Here is a 17,611-nt window from a genome sequence, read left to right on the forward strand (position 1 = left end):
GGGGGAATTCCCCGGAGCTGGGCCCCAGGCCTGTACGCCGGGGTAGTCGTGGTGACGCCTTTAAGGGGACCGGGCCGGCGGCGTGGGGGAAGCCCGGTCTGCCAAGTTGCCGGCCCTTCCCGTCCACGACCCCCGATTCCACCGGGCACGCACTCTCCCACGAGTGGTCGCCCACGGCTGACGCGGGTGCAACTACCTCCAGGGCACTGGAGGATGGTGCGTGTCACACAGGAAACTTATATTTGTATATAAATATATGTATATGTATGTACGTACGTGAATGTGAGTACACCCACACTCACACAGTCGCACAATGGGTGGTGGGTGATATGCCAAGGGCAGACCCCGTTCTCCGCAGTGTTACGACACCAGGACGAACACTGAACGGCCGATGGGAGTCGAGACGGAGTTCCTCTTTCCTAGAAGCTGTCGCATTCCTCTTTTTGCTGCAGTGTGGACGGCGAAACAAAGAACAACAACTGAGCCGCTTGTGCGGGGGCGTTTATGCGGGGGGCGGGAGGGAAATAGAGGAATGAGAATATATATGACACAAATAATCCCCGCCGCCTCCTCCTCTGGATTCCCCGAAGCTCGCTGGCAGGGCGACCGACGTCAAAACACTCTCCTACGCCCCCTCTCCAAACTCCTTTGGCAAACTTCTGAGGAGCGGCCTATGAAATATTATATCCGCTGCTGCCCCCTCCCGGGAGACCTCCAGGCAAGAGAAGACGGATGTTGATGCATCTACGGTTGTCCGCGTGTGTATATTTAGTTGACGGGGCGTAATCCTCGGGACGGGAGGTCGTCGGCGATATAGAGAGAGAGGGACACTCCGCGATGGAACACACCCACCCAACCCCGCGCCCACCCACCCAAGAGCGGCGGCGGCGGTTAGCGAAAGAGCCGACCGAAGGTTTTGCCCACTGATCCTCCGAAGTGCACGCTGTTTAATTCCTCTGCACTCACTCGCTGAAACACACACACACACACACACGGGTCGTCTCCTCGCTTATCCGTGGCGTCGACGCTCTGCAGTCAGTGGCGCACGCGTGTGTGTGTGTGTGTGTGCGTGTGTTTGCGCGCGCTTGTGTGTGTATACTTGTGGGAGAGAGTGTTTGTGTGTGTGTGTGTATGTATGTATATATCTCTCTCTCTCTCGCGCGCGCGTGTGTCCCCGGCGGCGCCACTCGATGGACTACGCGTCGCCTGGCGCGAGAGAGAGGGAGGTGTGCGCGCTGTCCTGGGGGCCGCACCACCTGTCCCCCTCCCTCCCCTCCCGCCCGCGGGCCGCACGCGCTTCCGCCCCCACTCCGTCGAAACGACACTTCCTCCCGTCACAGACCGTGGGTTCCCACCCCCCTGCGGCGCCAAGGTTCGCTGGCCACGGCCTGGCTGGTTCACGGGGGTTTTGGTGGGGGGGTTGGGGGACGGCGTGGAGGGGCTAGGGGGAGGGGGATAAAGAGAGAGAGAGAGGGGGGGGGCGGGGTGGTTGTGTGGTCGAAGGTGGGGGTGGATGGGTTGGGGAGGAAGAAGGCGCGCAAGGAATTGTGGGCCGGTTGCGAGAGCGTTGTAAAGTGACTGCGGCCTTATGGCGAGAGGGGGGCGAAATAATCACGAGGGGAGGGGGCGGAAGGAAGATGGGGGAGGGTGGGGGCGATTAAGGGGGAGGGCGGAGGAGGGGGGGGGAAGGAAACGGAAAGCGGTAACCGAACGGCGGCGATATTATTCGGCCGGGAGGGGCCGGGCGAGCGGGAGGCGGAGTGGAGTGGGGTTTGGGTTGGGTGGAAGGGGGAGGGAAGGGGGTGACGCGTCACGGACGTCGAATGGCGGATATAAAAGGCCGATAAAACAAGCGACTGGCGTGCGCGCGAATCATGCCCTCCCCACTCACCGCGAAATGCGACGGCACCGGAGGCACTGTCTCCGGCGGAACCCAACCTCCACCACGCCTTGGCGGAGGACGGCTGGGCGAGTTCCGTTGCCCTATGGGACCCCTCCACCTTCCTGTCCGCGGCACCACGGCACCAAATACACTCCGCTTCGAGGGCCACCGCGTTACTAGAGGCTAGATGATCCGGCGGGCAGGGCCGGCGAGGTCAATCCGGGGTCTTAACGCACCGGCATGGGGGGGGCTCTGAGGACCAAGTCCGGGAGCACCGGACAAATTTTATTCACGGCCCGGAGCGCCAAACGAGCTAATCTCAAATTGACAAATTGGATTCAAAACAATAGCTTTGCGCCAAACCGTTAATCAGCGTACTTGTGATGGAATCGTGACCGGAGGGTGCAGGGGGGTAGTATTTGGAGGGGGCGGGGGGGTTGCGATGTCGCAGAGCTCGATTCGAGTACGTATCGCTCCCGCGGAGAATGTAGAGGCGGTGGAGGGAGTCCTTCGTCGCCCCTTTAGCACTCTCTTTCTTTCCCAATGAGGGGAGTGCGCGCCCACTAGATGTCATGCGGGGGGGAGGGGGGCACGAGGGTTGGCTCGTGGCGGCTCTGCCTCCTCCTCGGCACTCGCGTGACCCTCCTCCTTCGTCGCGTGCTTCGCCGCCTTCCCTCGAAGTGGGCGGGGTGGGGGTGCGGGGCAAATTGTCTCGGGGGGGGGGGGTAGGGTTCGCGGGGGGGAGGAATAACAGCGGGGGCTGGGGGGATTGCCCCTCTCTCTCTCTTTCTGGCGCGCGGGGCGGGTCAAGTGGGCATCGTCCCGAGGAGGGGGTGGGTCGAACAAACGGCCGATCGAACTACGACCGGTCGCCTCCTCCTCGCCACTCGAACACACGCGCGGGCGACTGGTCTCTCCTTCGCCACCCCCCGAATGCCGTCGGGACGGTGGTGCTAATTGGGCGCCCCCCTGCCGCCCGGGGCAGGTGCTAGGGTCTCCGCCCCTCCTATCTCCCCCCCTCTCGCGAATCCGACACTGAAAAAGTTACGCCTCTATTCAATTCGTGGCTATCTGAAAATATATATATTTTTTCTAATATAAAAAAAAGAAAATCAAGCACGCATTTCCATCCGCGTCATAATGGTCATCAAAATGAAAGCCCCTCACGCACCCGTCGATCACCCGGTATCCTTCCAACCCCTCCCCCTTCCAGTCCTGTCGAGCGCCTTCCGTAATGGATGGATGTGCCCGCACGACTGGATCTCTTCTTCTGGATCACTCTCAAGACTGAACACTGAAGAGGAACACACCCAAGGAGGAGGAACACTCAAATGACCTCACAGCAGCTCTAGTGCACGCACTTACATGACGAAAAAACGCGTATCATTTCGTATGCGTTTACTCAAATATCACTTTTCATATCACTTCGATCGAATCAGAAAGCGAGAGAAAGGGTCAGAGGAAACGAGAAATAATTGTCGACATTTATTATAACTTCTTATTCTGAAATATATATATATTTATCATGGACATATTTGTATATTATATGCGTGTAATGTATGTATGTATGCATGTGTCTTCCAAAATACATCTACTGCGAATGCGTTCGAGGCAAAGAGCGATCGAGTACTCGGGTTTGGACGTATCCGATTGATATGTATCTGTTTCGTGGGCGGCATTCCCTCGGGCTCACATCTCGCTCCGGTTTCCGGGGCTCGATCCACGGCCGTCCCGTGCCAAAGCTCCTTCCGCGGGGGGTGTGGTGTGGTGCCAACCCCCTCACCCAGGGCGGAGACTCATGAGTGCCGGCTGACGCTGGCAGGGGCGGTTTCTTATTGCGTGGCTTCAGGGGAGGTGCTCTGCGCCCAACCGTCGCGAGTGGACGCCCAAGGGACGGCGACAACAAACGAGCACCACGGGGCGACGACGTCAGAGGAGTAGACAAGACGCTGCCCCCCCCCCCTTTCCCACTGTCTATGTACGTGTGTGTGTGCAGCGTGCTTGCGTGCGTGCGTGCTTCCGCGCGATTCCTCCCCTTTCCACTCGCGACCGTCTCACTTTTCCCCCTGCCTTCGAGGGAATGATCGCAGCCAAGGGGGGAGCCGCGTCACCCACCCCTCTTGCCTCCACCCCGCACCCCCTCTGCCCCCCGATGCTCGCTCCACCTGCGCGCAGTAGAGGGGGCGGAAGGGGAGAGCAGCCTCAGCGCCTCCAAGTGACGCCCGCCCGAAACATTCACCCCCCCTCCTTTGCCCCCCCCGAACTCCCCTCAACCGCCGCGCGCAGACTGACTGACTACGGCCTCCTTGAACGACAGGTGTGGAGGGGGGGTGGGGTTTGGTAGGGGGGGGGCGGCGGGGAAGGAAGTGCCTGGCGGGGAGGGGGCTTGCTTGTACGCTCCGGCGGCGTGTGTGTGTGAGAGGGAGGGGGGAAGGTTAGCCGGCCCCTTCCCCCCTCCTCTTCCCGGCGTTCCCAGTGCTCGCCGAGGCGTTCGGTTCGGAACACGGAAGCTTCCTCCACCCCCCTCCCCAACCCACCCAGGTGTGCGCACTGGAACACGGGCGGGCGAAGGCATTCGGATTGCAGTGGGGGGGAGGGGAGGGGGGTGGGGAATCGGCCGCCATATCAATCCGCCGCGGCGATTGCTTCACTCCCACGTCCGCTGGAGTGATCCTCGCTCCCTTCCTCCGCCCCCGACGTCTCCCCGATCGACGGCGTCCTCCCGCTGCTGACGCCGATACTGAGTTGTGACGGTAATTACCGTAGGACGACTTTAAACTCCTTTAGTTGTTCCGGAAGGAGAGTGCTTGGTCATCGCGTCGGGTGTTATGCGAATGAGCGATGCACGTGGAATGAATGCGATGGGGGAACCGGAGGCGTCGTCAGGGCCGGAATTTTTTACGCGAAAATGTCGAGTGTCTAAAATCTGAATGCCTCGGCTCTCCCTCCAATTGCTCCGCTGGTGTTCTCCGTCCCCGAACATCCGAAGCTCCCTTGCTCTCTATCCCTATTCCTCCACTCACCTCTTGCACCTTCCGGCTTTTTTTTAATCATCCTATACCGAAGTCAATTCTTCAAAAACTGAAATTGCGGGATAAAATTTCATTAATTTTATGAAATGTTTTTTTTTTCAACAGTAGGCCATTCATTTATTAAAATTGCGTCTGTTCTCAATAATCGTTAGAGACTTCTCTACAGAGTTTTTTTCTTCTTTGGCGTGTCGAATGGTTTGACGAGATTCGTATTTAGTAAGTTTATTAGATGACGAGAGAGTGAAGAGCCGTGGGCGATTGTCGCGTTTTTGTTAATTTTTCGAGTGAATGAAGAAACCAAAAATTATTGTTTTGCTTTTTCGGCATGTTTGCCAAATTCCTTGCCATGCATTTGGATCGTTCGTTCACCGCAGTGGTCGTTACAGTCGCGGAGGAGAACCGTAGTTGCTGTACATTGAGAAAGCGTTAGCTTATATTTTTATATCACTGCATAATACGCTACAATTCATCGCTAGGGTGTGCGGCAGGGGGTGATTACACACAAGACTGCTTTTGATACAAAATACTTTCCACATCCTAGTGTGGTCGAACAGCGTTATTCTGATCCCTCATCTTTCGTGGAAAAAATAACGTCTTAAATCTATGTGCTCTGCACTTAATCTCTCCCATAATAATGGATATGATCTCTCCTACCGTATTACGATGGAGCGACCCAGCGACCAGAACTGAGGTGACCACTCTTTGTGCATTGGGATGCCGAGGGATTTTACATTCGAAATACGAGGGGAGACAATCCTCGTATTTATGGGAGACAAATCTTTGTCGAAACTCGCAACGATGGTGATTGAATGGCAAGTCCCGTTATAAAGGGATCCGTGATGCGTATCGCGGTTCCTTCGTACAGTTATTTTAGGGTGTAATCACAATTATCACCGGAAAATAACACAGAACGTTTAGACCATCAACATTGCCTTTGGTTTTTGTAACTTTGAGTCATGTTTGCCGGTTCTGGTGGCGGCGGGGTAACGTCCTCGTCTGCCAACCCAGACGATTCCCGCCTAGATGCTTTTTCCTCCACCTAGGGCTTGGATGTACTGTAGTTGTCAAATTGTTATATCAATGTTCAAAGACCGATGTAAAGGTCGAAGTGCTGTTTTTGGACTAATACGAAGTAAATAAATGATTTTTCACGGATCTCTTCTCTTCCCGAACAGAGAGCATCCGATAGCTTTGTTGACCGATTATTTCATCTGGTTATCGGCTTGACGTTATCCGAAGTAGTATGGAGAATATTCTTCTGTCTTAAAAAGTGAGTATCAGGCTCAAAAAGGTTTGCCCTCCGCTTTGAAGAACTTCCCAACTCTGCCTCGGCAATTCCTTCTCTACGACCAACCATCTCCGCACGCCACTCTTCCGCATGAGGACACATTTTCGCGCCCCCTTGGTGACCTCCCGCTCCTCCGCTGCTTTTACTGCCTCCACTCTTCCTCGCGGCCACGGAATTTCACGCTGCATTTACATCGAGGACACCGTACCCGATAATGGATGTGTTGGCTGTCAGTCTCCATGACATGACACCTCTTTGAAAGGCTTCCATGTGAAATTTAGCCATGATTACTCATGAAACCAGTAAAATCTTCATCGATTTTTCAACTATTCGGCTTTAGTATTGATTTGTAATTTTGTTATTACCTCGGAAAACTAGTTAGATTTGAGCACTCCAACATTTAAAATTTTGACCAAAGCCTTCTCCTAGCGTGACAGCATGACTTTAGAGGCAGATGTAACTTGCAGATGCAGATGCTTGTTTTCGGGACACCTATTTTTCTTGATATAAATATATGACTTAAAGTCCCACATCAGCAGCCATCTTGGATTATTTCTAGATGACACTGTTAATTCGAGAGAGATAATGACACTAACAGATTACTTGCTATTCATCTACATGTACATAGTAATCCTCAAGCAGCCACAAGGGCGTGTGGTGGGGGGTGTTTGGTCACCATCCGTAAATAGAGGACAAAACCACTTGCAAAATCAACAATTTATGTAAACCTACACCCATAGGGCCGTAGATATTCATGCGAAAACCTTTTTAACTTAAGCGGATGCAAATGTATATGCTATCAACTAATATACACATGCATCTGAGAATGTAGAAAAAAAATTATCCAATAACGTGCAAACTAGAATTGAAAAGTAAGAAGGTGAAATTACACTACCAAATGGACATGAAACATACTATTCCGTAACGATTCAAACCAAATAGCGAGATGTATAAAGAATGGAGTTAGCATTAAATATCAAAAGAAGTTCAGCTTCGACGTTTGGGAATAATTCAAAGAAAAGATAAATAATATGGCCTGGATTGGATCGAGTTAAGAATTACGGTGTGGTTTGGGTACTTGGTTGTTCACATAAAAATTTAACCTTTCTTGAGGTGTTCACATGAGATGAACGTGCGCTTCAGCCACGAAGAAGTTGGGTTTTTTTATTTCAACTAATTGCAGGAAAACACTGTTATAAAGTATGAGAGAAGTCTTGTTCCGCTTTTGTTGGGGCACATTTAGAATAAATGAAAATAGCTTAATTGTTTTTCTACATCTACATCTACATCTACTCAATACCCCGCAAGCCGCCGCAAGGGCGTGTGGCGGGGGGTGCTAGGACACCACCCATAATTTAGAAAAGAAAAATAATTAAAAAAAAAAAAAAATCGCATGCAATAACGACAAAATCATATATAAAAAAAAACATGGCATACATTCATGCATGAACACTTACACCCCACACACATGCAAACACTCAAACTACCAACTAACATACACATGCACCTGAAAGTATACCTAACATCTCTATAGTGTTTAATTTTGTTCCGACTTGTAAATTCAAAGTTTTTAATATTTCTAAAGTGACTTCGGTTTCTTGCTATTATGATTACTGATTGTTCGGGGAAAGAATGAGTATTTGTACCTATCTGTCTTGGAATCTATCTCCCTTAGTTTATCTTTGTGGTCTGATCTACCTAAGTAGTGTGGGGCCATTATAATTCCTTCAGTGTCATATTTAAACTCGTTTGTTCTGAACCTTTCTAAAAGTCTAAGCCTCGCTTGTTCTCTCCGCACTTCAAGTGGTTCCCAGCCTAAATCCCCTAAGAGACCTGTCACACTTGTGTTTTTATCATAACAATTTTTAACAAATCTAGCGGATTTTCTCTGGACTTTATCTAATTCTTTTTGCCAAATTTTCTCCCACGGATCCCAAATACTTGCGGCATATTCCAAATGAGGTCTAACTAGAGCAAAATAACACCTCTCTTTAACTTTTTCATTACATTTCCCCACCACCCGTTTTATGAAGCCAAGTTTCTTTAAAGCTGATCCGCATATTGTCCTGATATGTGCTCCCCATGAAAGGCGTGGTGTTAGAACAACCCCCAAATATTTAACTTGATTTGCCGTAGTCAATACGGAACCCTCTATTTTGTAGTTTATATCCTGTTCCTCGCTTCCTTTATTCCAAAATTTCAAAACTGCACATTTATCTATATTAAGTGTTAATCCCCATTTATTGCACCATCCCGAGATATTGTCTAAGTCTCTAGAGAGTAGCTCGCGATCTAGTGGCTCCTTATTTCCCTGTATATCACCGTGTCGTCAGCAAATAACCTTAGATTGCTACTAACGTGTGTGCTTAAGTCATTTATGTATATTAAGAACAGAAGAGGCCCTATTACACTTCCCTGGGGGACGCCCGAAGTAACATCTCTCTCCGTTGAGCACAACCCATCTATGACTACTATTTGTTTGCGGTTTGACAAGAAGTCCCTAATCCAATTAATTATTTTCTCATTGATCCCATAGTATTTAAGTTTGTGTAACAATTTATTGTGTGGGACTTTGTCGAAGGCTTTTTTGAAATCCAGGAATACTGCATCGACTTGGGTGTTGTTTTCTCCCGATCTAAGTATATCGTGAATGAAGAGACCAAGTTGTGTTTCGCAAGATCTGCTTTTCCTAAATCCGTGCTGGTTGTGGATTAGTATTTTCCTACTATCAAGAAATTTCATAATGTTAGTGACAATAACGTGTTCCAATATTTTACAAGAGATCGATGTTAAAGAAATGGGTCGGTAATTGGTTGGTTTATCCCTATCGCCGCCTTTATAGATGGGAGTTATATGGGCTAGCTTCCAGTCGCGAGGCACTGAGCCTTCTTCTATCGATTTTAGAAAAACAATATGTAAAAATGGGGCAATGTCGTCAGCTAATTCCTTTAATATTCTAGCAGGTATTTCTTCCGGACCAGGTGCCTTGTGTGCTTTGATACTACGGAGCAGATGTACTATTCCCTGCTTGGTCAGTGTAAGATCGCTCATGTGTTCCCCGGGTGGGTGTGGAGGATCGTTTGGTGCGTTTGTGTTTTTGTTGTAGACGCTCTGGAAAAAATGGTTTAAAATATTTGCCTTTTTCACGCTATCTGTAATGATTTCTCCATTTTCCGTCTTCAAAGAGTGAACAGTGGGACGTTTACCCTGTATTTCCCTAACATAGGACCAGAATGACTTTGGATTCATTGGATTTGGAATGGATTTGGACCAGGATGACTTTTTCGAAGTATTCTCCATGATAATCAATACACTTTTGCAGTGCTCGAATCAATTTCCGTGAGATTTTTTCCACTCCGATTGAGGTATCTCATAAAAACATGGTCTTTGAATACATCATCGGCTTATTCAGGTGCCGAAAAACGTTGTCCATGCAATTTTTTCTTAAAAAATGGGAATAAAAAGAAGTCATTTGGTGGGTATTTCAGGGCTGTACGGAGGATGAGCCATCGATTCGACGTTTCGGCCAGTCAAATAGGTACTTGTTTTAGCCGATCTATGAGAGCCTGCCAATTTTCATGATGAAGAGTGATCCTTCGTAGCCGCTTCTTTTTCCGTATTTCACCAAGCACTTCTGGCAAACAAATGCTCGTGTACCATTCATAATTTACGGTTCTACGTTGTTCTAACGGTACGGTTGACACATGTCCAGTTATTTCGAAGAAAGTGGTGATCATTTGCTTCGATGTGCTTCGTGCACGAATCACTTTTATCGGATTCGGCTCGTCTTGGAAGACTCATACAGTGAATTGCTGTTTTGTTTCGGGCTCATATGCGTAGATCCAAGATTCGTCACCTGTGTGCGCAGATGTTATACACAGCTTTTGATGCACCGCGATTGCATTTGTTGAGCATTTCTTTGCTCCAATTGACACGAGTATCGTTTTGAGCTTTTGTCAAATTATGCGGCATCCAACGCGAACAAATTTTTTTTACAGCTAAATATTCATACAATATCTAATTAATGCTCCAAGGATGCCTTAATCTTACGAAAAGTCACGAGACAATCTTCCTATGCTAGTTCTTGCACAGCATCAATGTTTTCTGGCACAACAACTGATTTTGGACGACCTTCACGACTTTCGTCGCTGTGGGAGCTGCAGCCATGATGGAAATCGTTATACCAGCGTTTGGCAGTGGCAAACGATGAGGCTTCATCGTCAAAAGTGGAAGTAAGTTCATTGATGCACTCCTGTTTTGATAATCCACGTCGAAAGTCGTTAAAAAGTTGTCGCACAAAATGTTCATGAGTTAACTCCATTTTTTCGCTTAGACAAAATGTTCGAGTCACAGTAAACAACACAAGTTTTGATATACAAAGCGAACGGTAACTACGGCCGTATAAATATTATGGGAAGAGTTCACCCCAGCCGTACTCTTATAAATGGGCAAAGGATGGGTGGGGGATATTGGAGAAAATAGAAACAGTAAATCGATAAAAATTATAAAATTAAATAATTAACTGAAAATAAGACTAACAATAAATATAGTAAAAAACTGAAAATAATTGAACTGTTTAAATACCGCAAACGGTTAGAACAATGAAATGGAGGGGGGGGGGAATATTAATTTTTGAATGCTAAAAAAGTGAAAATTAATCACGCACTCTCTAGCTTGGATGTACTATGCAGCAGTGATCCTTGCTAGTCGCATACACTCCCACTCTATCAGGGCTTACGAGAGGTTTCCCTCTGCGTCAGGGGCCCACCAATCACACGTATTGAAATAAAATTAAGAAATATAATAAACGAAAAATGATCACGTGCTCTCTAGCTCGGATGTACTATATAGCATTGATCCTTGCTAGTCACAGGCACTCACCTTCAATCAGGGCTTAGGAGAGGTTCCCTCTGCGCCAGTGGCCCGTCAGTCACACGTATAATAATAAAGGCAAAATAATCACGCACTCTCTAGCTTGGATGTACTATGCAGCAGTGATCCTTGCTAATCGCATACACTCCCACTCTATCAGGGCTTACGAGAGGTTTCCCTCTGCGTCAGGGGCCCACCAATCACACGTATTGAAATAAAATTAAGAAATATAATAAACGAAAAATGATCACGCGCTCTCTAGCTCGGATGTACTATATAGCATTGATCCTTGCTAGTCACAGGCACTCACCTTCAATCAGGGCTTAGGAGAGGTTCCCTCTGCGCCAGTGGCCCGTCAGTCACACGTATAATAATAAAGGCAAAATAATCACGCACTCTCTAGCTTGGATGTACTATGCAGCAGTGATCCTTGCTAGTCGCATACACTCCCACTCTATCAGGGCTTACGAGAGGTTTCCCTCTGCGTCAGGGGCCCACCAATCACACGTAGTGAAATAAAATTAGGAAGTATGATAAACGAAAAATGATCACGCACTCTCTAGCTCGGATTTACCATATAGCATTGATCCTTGCTAGTCACAAGCACTCACCTTCAATCAGGGCTTAGGAGAGGTTCCCTCTGCGCCAGTGGCCCGTCAGTCACACGTATAATAATAAAGGCAAAATAATCACGCACTCTCTAGCATGGATGTACTAAGCAGCATTGATCCTTGCTAGTCGCATGCACTCACGCTCTATCAGGGCTTACGAGAGGTTTCCCTCTGCGGCAGTGGCCCGCCAATCACTCACTTGCTTGGGTATGCGAAGACGCCTTAACCCTAGCAAAACTCACTCACTCACTCACAGGTCTACCGTGGAATTTCTTCCGACGTTAGTACTGTGACTCGCACTTGGTGGAAGGGTAAAGGGAGTGCCCAGAAGCTGACACAAGTGTTTCGACTGCCAAGCAGTCCTCTTCAGAGAAGGAATGATTTCGTCTCATGTGTGGTGACTTATATATGCTGTGTGTAGTGTAACGGTCAAAAAGGGGGGCGGGGCGGAGTGGGGGGGGGAGAGTTGAGATGAAAAGTCGGTTGGGATGGTGAGGGGGGTGTGGGGAATGGTTATGTCAGGGATATGAGTTGTTTTGGCGACCAGGGAAGGGTGGGTGGGAGGGCACCGAACCACGTATTAGACTATCACGAAAGCATCCACATCCACTGCTCAAGAAAGAAACTCATGAACCATGACCAGGGCCCTATCTCATCATCCTTAATCTCCTTAACAAAACACCAAAACCTTTCAACTCGAAAAATCACCACTAATGACTAGGCCTCCTTTGTCACCCGCACACGGCTTATCGCCCCCTCCCACCCACCCTTCCCTGGTCGCCAAAACAACTCATATCCCTGACATAACCATTCCCCACACCCCCCTCACCATCCCAACCGACTTTTCATCTCAACTCTCCCCCCCCCACTCCGCCCCGCCCCCCTTTTTGACCGTTACACTACACACAGCATATATAAGCCACCACACATGAGACGAAATCATTCCTTCTCTGAAGAGGACTGCTTGGCAGTCGAAACACTTGTGTCAGCTTCTGGGCACTCCCTTTACCCTTCCACCAAGTGCGAGTCACAGTACTAACGTCGGAAGAAATTCCACGGTAGACCTGTGAGTGAGTGAGTGAGTTTTGCTAGGGTTAAGGCGTCTTCGCATACCCAAGCAAGTGAGTGATTGGCGGGCCACTGCCGCAGAGGGAAACCTCTCGTAAGCCCTGATAGAGCGTGAGTGCATGCGACTAGCAAGGATCAATGCTGCTTAGTACATCCATGCTAGAGAGTGCGTGATTATTTTGCCTTTATTATTATACGTGTGACTGACGGGCCACTGGCGCAGAGGGAACCTCTCCTAAGCCCTGATTGAAGGTGAGTGCTTGTGACTAGCAAGGATCAATGCTATATGGTAAATCCGAGCTAGAGAGTGCGTGATCATTTTTCGTTTATCATACTTCCTAATTTTATTTCACTACGTGTGATTGGTGGGCCCCTGACGCAGAGGGAAACCTCTCGTAAGCCCTGATAGAGTGGGAGTGCATGCGACTAGCAAGGATCACTGCTGCATAGTACATCCAAGCTAGAGAGTGCGTGATTATTTTGCCTTTATTATTATACGTGTGACTGACGGGCCACTGGCGCAGAGGGAACCTCTCCTAAGCCCTGATTGAAGGTGAGTGCCTGTGACTAGCAAGGATCAATGCTATATAGTACATCCGAGCTAGAGAGCGCGTGATCATTTTTCGTTTATTATATTTCTTAATTTTATTTCAATACGTGTGATTGGTGGGCCCCTGACGCAGAGGGAAACCTCTCGTAAGCCCTGATAGAGTGGGAGTGTATGCGACTAGCAAGGATCACTGCTGCATAGTACATCCAAGCTAGAGAGTGCGTGATTAATTTTCACTTTTTTAGCATTCAAAAATTAATATTTCCCCCCCCCCCCCTCCATTTCATTGTTCTAACCGTTTGCGGTATTTAAACAGTTCAATTATTTTCAGTTTTTTACTATATTTATTGTTAGTCTTATTTTCAGTTAATTATTTAATTTTATAATTTTTATCGATTTACTGTTTCTATTTTCTCCAATATCCCCCACCCATCCTTTGCCCATTTATAAGAGTACGGCTGGGGTGAACTCTTCCCATAATACAAGTTTTGATCAAACGACGAAATGTTCTGAAAAAATCAGCGTTAAAAGGGTCAAAATTTCAGGTGGAAACGTCAGGTGGCGCCTAAAGCAAAGTGTTGTTAAGGCTCAAAATACAAATAGCAACCATCGTACATATTTGGGATTCAGCAGAGAAAACGTTAGTTAAGTAATTGGAAATGGTAGAGAAAAAATCCACAGGGTTATTTGAACATTGCAGAATAGAGAGATGAGAGTAAGCAAGAGGGGTTTCGGTGTGTTGGAGGGATTGTTTTGTGAGTCCCTTGAGTCACGAAGGGTTTACAAGACACCGGAATTCACGACTGACTCCGGGGAAGTTATAAGGGCCCCAACACAATACATTGGCAGGCTGTACAACCTGGATACAAAGCAAGTGCAATTCCACGACATTCCAACACACAATCATGGTAAAAACCAAACCTATCCAAACTTATACTTTTATTTCGAATGGCTAAATTTAAAACTTCACCCGGAATGCAACCTGTTATCGCATGATGAAGATAAGCTTTGCATGTAGAAGTGTACGTGCTTTTAAAAATGTGGCAAAATATATTTATGTTTACATGTAAAGGTGAATATTTGTGGATGAAATGCTGGTGTTCTAACATCATACGTAGCACACACTTGTGGCATGTTTCATGTGGATGCGATAGAAGCTCTTTGGAGATGGGAACAAAGCCGAGAAGAAAGAAAGGATAATCAGCAAAAATCATCTAAAAGTTGACGGGAAAACTATTAATTAAACCAGAAATGATTCGGAATAAATGAAAAAAAAACGAATTTTACACGTCATCCTTCAGGCCCTTGGGTATTGCCCTTACCGACGACTTTAAGTTGTTTTTTTTATAAGGTTTCGACATTTCATTTTCTTTGTTTTCCATTTTTAGTTTATATGAATTTAATTATTTTCTGTATAGACCAAATACATTTGTCTTGGGATAGTAATTTCTTTTCCTTTGTTTACTTGACTCTGCTGCCAATCGTAAGATTATTTTCAACATGGAGTCAAGCCATTTCAATTTTTCCATCACTTAATTTTTCAGAGGTTTTCTTTTCAGTCATCCGTGCATATTACGTGACAGTAAACTCTTCGCGTACTGTTCATGCGTGATTTGGATGCACCCCCTGCCATACAACATGTCACTGGCTCTAGGAGTAGGTGTGGATGAGGCCCCTTGGGTGCACGGGGCTAACGTGAGGTCACTTCCGCGCTTGCGCCGTCGCTTGTGCTTGCAGGCAGAGAGCTGCCCCGTTCATGGTTCTCACGAAACTGAGCATCACACAGCGCCATGATCAAATTCCAACATCTATGGACCATTCCCGCGATCAATTCACTTCTTCTCCTCTCTGCCGAACTAATATTTCGGTTTCATTTTCTGTTTTGAAACTGTTCAAGTAGCAAGAAGTGAATGGATTGCATGCTACAATGCGACTGGGGTTCAGGCGACTAGAATCCACAAGGAGCGGAAATATTCCGACCCCTGAGGTTTCGTGGGAAAGCGGACTGTGGGGCACCCCGCCTCTCTTTATCATTTGATTGTTGCACCGTTAATATTCATGATATAATGATAATGGGTGTGCGTACAGGGGTATAGCGTTGAAATACTGACTGGGGGGCTCGGGTTTGATTCCCGGGCAAGTCTCTATGGGCACCCTCAGCTCCACCAAAGCAGTGTGACTTTTCGGGTACCAGACTGACCGGTATAGGGAAAGGAACTGCCCCCCTTCAATACCCTGATGTGTGCATCTCACACACCGTTGGGCTTAGTACTGGGTGAACTCTACCATCACCTTACCAAACCGACCTTCGGGTGGATTACTGCGTTAATGGTTTTTTTTATTTATGAATGTTATATCTTACTGTTTTTAACCAGGTTACTTATTTCACCCGCTTCTACGCCCCCTCTAAGTGGATCACGGAGTGCGATGTGTAAGTGGAAGTATTGGATTATGTGCAGTATTGTAGTTTACCTAACACCCCCTGCCACACGTCCTTGAGACGGCTTATGGGGTAGTGTACATGTATCTCTTTAAGGTGGATTTCCGATCCAAACCCCGTCGACGAGGAAATAGATATGAACGTCTACATCGTTTAAAGCTAGATTTTTAGGCCACGGAACCTATTAAAGAGAGAAGCATTGGCCAGGGGATACGTTTTACGCGAGTAAACGAAGTAAACTTTGACCGATGGAGGTGAAAATATTATAAATGAAAAATCAGAAAGCGGTGGAAGAGATGAGCAATGCATGCGATGAGTAAAACCAAATGGGAATCACTCGGGATTCGAATGCATCTAGATGTAGCACAAATGAACAGACACGGATATGAACGAACTTTTTTATTTTTTTAATCGGTAGTAGTAGTAGTATTTAGGGGAGGCGACCGACAGCTGAGGTCACTTGCGCCATTAGGGATGGACAGGAAAGGATGAAGGGCGGAGAGAAACCCGGGGTCGGCATTAGCCTACCCTTCAGGAAAGGCACAGTACTCCCACAGGTAAGGGGAACTCCGTCGTGTGACACTTCATCGTGAACAAATTCAATCCATCGGAAAATACTTTGTTCTTTCACATATATTTTATTACACACGACCTAGATTTTGACTTACAAAGTCATAATAAATCATCAAGTCATCATGATGATGACTTTGTAAGTTGAAACCTAGGTCGTGTGTAATAAAATATATGTGGAGGAACAAAGTATTTTCTTTTCCGATATGAATCGCTTCCACAAAATGACGCCTAAGACCATTCTAAATACAATATATTTACTAAATGCAAGGTGATCGGCTTCTTGGTGGTGGCTAACGCACCGGCTTCCACCGAAAGGGCCCAAGTTCGAATCCTGATGTCAGATATTTTTCAAGGGTATCCCGATCTCTACTTGAGGTTCTTTTGCGGAGAGCACAGTCTGTCATATGGGACGTTAAACTGCGAACCCCTTGGTGACTTTTGTTAAGAGTTGGCTAATGCTGACGCCGGGTTTCTCTCCACCCTTCATTCCTAATGGCGCAAATGGCCATGGATTTCGGTCACTTCCCCTAAAACTACTACTGTTACTAAATCCAAGGACAAAAGGGAAAAGATGAGCGAGTATTTCACTAGCTTTCGCAGTCTTCCCTTTTGGGATTTGCAGCAAAAAATAATTCATTATTCATTTTTTCTCTTGTTTTCCCGATAACCGTTTCGTGGTACTAAGTTCAATCTCCCTCGCGCCTGCGTATTCAATTGAGGGTGGGGGAGGAGGGGAGTGTAAGTGCAGGGGCGGGCGACCCTGTGTTGCCCCGATCATGGCCTTCTCGTGTGACCTCAGGGCGGGCACGAAGGGTCACGGCGGCGACGTGACCCGTTTGCAATACATACTATCATTCCCTCGCCTCAAAACTATTTCCACGGACTACGATTCACATTGTGGTTGCGCGTCACGGCCGTTGTTTTAAAATTTTAGAGTCAGTATCACGCTGTCCCCCTCCCCCCCCCCACGTGGGCAATCCTTCCGCACGGAGAATACGGCGATTTCCAATATCCTAGTGGATTGAATTGAATCATTGAGAAGTGGTGCAGCAATATAAAAACACACGAATATGTTGTTAACAATTGATGGGTTAGAAAGATTCCAAAGCAAGAAAGTTAAACGTTTACATTTTCGATTGCATTTAAAAATGCCATCATTCGCGAGCGTCTAGGTCTATGATTTGTTTTATGGGATGACTTCTTATCTATAAACACGAGAATTATGTTTGTTTTTACCAGTTATGATTTTATGATGAAGGATTCCACACGAACACGCGATTTGAATTTTCAAGTCT

Source organism: Hetaerina americana, unplaced genomic scaffold (assembly GCF_022747635.1).
Source record: "Hetaerina americana unplaced genomic scaffold, ioHetAmer1.1.p SCAF_46, whole genome shotgun sequence".
NCBI classification, from domain to species: Eukaryota; Metazoa; Arthropoda; class Insecta; order Odonata; family Calopterygidae; genus Hetaerina; species Hetaerina americana.